This window comes from Apium graveolens, chromosome 10 (genome assembly GCF_009905375.1).
Source record: "Apium graveolens cultivar Ventura chromosome 10, ASM990537v1, whole genome shotgun sequence".
NCBI classification, from domain to species: Eukaryota; Viridiplantae; Streptophyta; class Magnoliopsida; order Apiales; family Apiaceae; genus Apium; species Apium graveolens.
In genome coordinates, this window is record NC_133656.1 from 109,476,643 (window position 1) to 109,478,835 (window position 2,193).

Here is a 2,193-nt window from a genome sequence, read left to right on the forward strand (position 1 = left end):
AAAAAATCAGCAGGAAATATGAGTTTATCCACCTTGACCAAGACATCCTCCACAATGTATCGTGGATATATAATAGAACGATCGACCAACTACAAGGTCGTATAAGTAGGCTTTGGATCAGGTAAGTCCAACTTCTTGAAGATTGACAAGGGCATCAAATTGATGCTAGCTCCCAAGTCACATAAGCATTTGTCAAATGACACTTTTCCAATAGTACAAGGAATAGTAAAGCTTCCAGGATCTTTAAGCTTCGGAGGCAACTTATGTTGCCGCACAGCACTGCATTCCTCCGTGAGAGCAACTATCTCTAAGTCATCAAACTTCACCTTCCGAGAGAGAATACCTTTCATAAACTTCGCATAACTAAGCATCTGTTCAAGAGCTTCAATGAAAGGTATGTTGATATGAAGTTTCTTGAACACCTCCAGAAACTTCTCAAACTACTTATCCAGCTTTTTCTTCTGCAATCTCTTAGGAAAAGGAGGTGGAGGATAGATCTGTTTCCCCCTGTATTACCCTCAGGATGAGTGCGTTCAACAATAGTCTTCCTTGGTTCCACTTCTACTTCCTTCTGCACTTCTTCTTCAGCCACGGCTTCATCTCCCGAATTTTGAGATTTTTCGGGGTTTGCAACCTTCCCATACTTTAATGTAATTGCCTTAACCTGCTCCTTAGCTTCCCTCTTTTCTGGAACTTCAGTGTCACTAGGGAGTGTACCAGGTTGATGATTTAGCAAGGCATTGGCAATTTGCCCAATTTGATTCTCCAAGGTCTTGATAGAAACCGCTTGACTCTTGCACATGAGCCTCAACTCCTCCAATTCAGATTTTTCATTAGACTATTATAGCTGGAGTTGTTGTCTTGGTGCACACTGTAGTTGCTGAAAATCAGGAGGGTTGTATTGCTTTGCTGTATATTGCTGATAAGGCTGCTAAACCGCATTTTGAGTATTACTCTAGCTGAAGTTAGGATGATTACGGTTGTTGGGAGGATAGGTGGCTGAAACAGGCTGCTGCGACCTTTGAAAGTTGCTCACGAACTAAGCTGATTTACTAGAAATAGCACACTGATTAGTCTCGTGTGCACCAGCACAAAGCTCACAGACACTAGTGATATGATTAACTCCATAATTATCCAAGAAATCCACCTTCATCGTCAAAGCCTTAAGCTGATCAGCTATAGCAGTAGCTGCATCCACTTCCAGAATTCCTGCTACCTTACCCTATGGTAGTCTCTGAGTAGGATTCTGGTATTCATTAGCAGCCATAAGTTCGATCAATTCATAAGCTTTATCATAGCTTTTAGCCCATAAGGCTCCTCCTGATGCTACATCAAGCATGGGTCTAGAAGTAGCTCCCAATCCATTATAGAAGTAGTTAATGACCATCCAGTCAGGCATCCCATGATGTGGGCACTTCCTAAGCATCTTCTTATAGCGGTCCCAAGCCTCACATAAAGATTCTCCAGATTGCTGAGCAAATTGAGTAAGTGCGTTTCTGATTGCCATAGTCTTCGCCATAGGAAAGAATTTAATTAAGAACTTTTTAGCAAGATCCTCCCATTTGCTGATAGACCCTGGTGGTAGAGAATGTAACCAGCACTTAGCTTTATCCCGCGGAGAGAATGGGAAAAGCCTCAACTTAATAGCATCTTCAGAAACTCCATTGAACTTGAAAGTGTCGCAGATCTCGATGAAATCTCTGATGTGCATATTGGGGTCTTCTGTTAGAGAACCCCAAACTGAACTGAGTTCTGTATCATCTGAATCGTGCTCGACTTGATCTCAAAGGTATTAGCCGAGATGGCTGTTCGGACAATGCTCGACTGAATATCATTGATCTTCGGTTGAGAGTAATCCATCAAAGCCTTCAGATTCGCTTCTGGTTCTCTCATTGCAATAAGAGCTTCTTCTTCAACTTTCTCCTCGACAAGAACTTCTTCAAAAACTTCTTTAGCTACTACAACTTCTTCCTCAGCTTGATCTAGTGTTCTCTTACGAGACCGAGAAAGCGTATGCATACACGCTCGCTAGAGTACCTGAAACACGAAAAGGAAATAAGTAAGTAACAATGTCCGAGTCAATGAACTTTAACGACCACTGATGACAAACACATAAACTAAAAATTAACACCGAGTCCCCGGCAGCGGCGCTAAAAACTTGTTCGTACGAAAATATGTGCTAATATTCACGCA

The 2,193-nt window shown here is 42.0% G+C and overlaps 1 non-coding gene across 1 annotated transcript; it reads left to right on the forward strand.

Moving 5' to 3' along the window:
• The first annotated feature begins 1,397 nt into the window (after window positions 1-1,397).
• On the forward strand, window positions 1,398-1,504 carry LOC141694836 (small nucleolar RNA R71). Its single transcript, XR_012564118.1, has one exon. It is a non-coding gene; the product is annotated as a small nucleolar RNA R71 (small nucleolar RNA).
• Window positions 1,505-2,193: the final 689 nt, after the last annotated feature.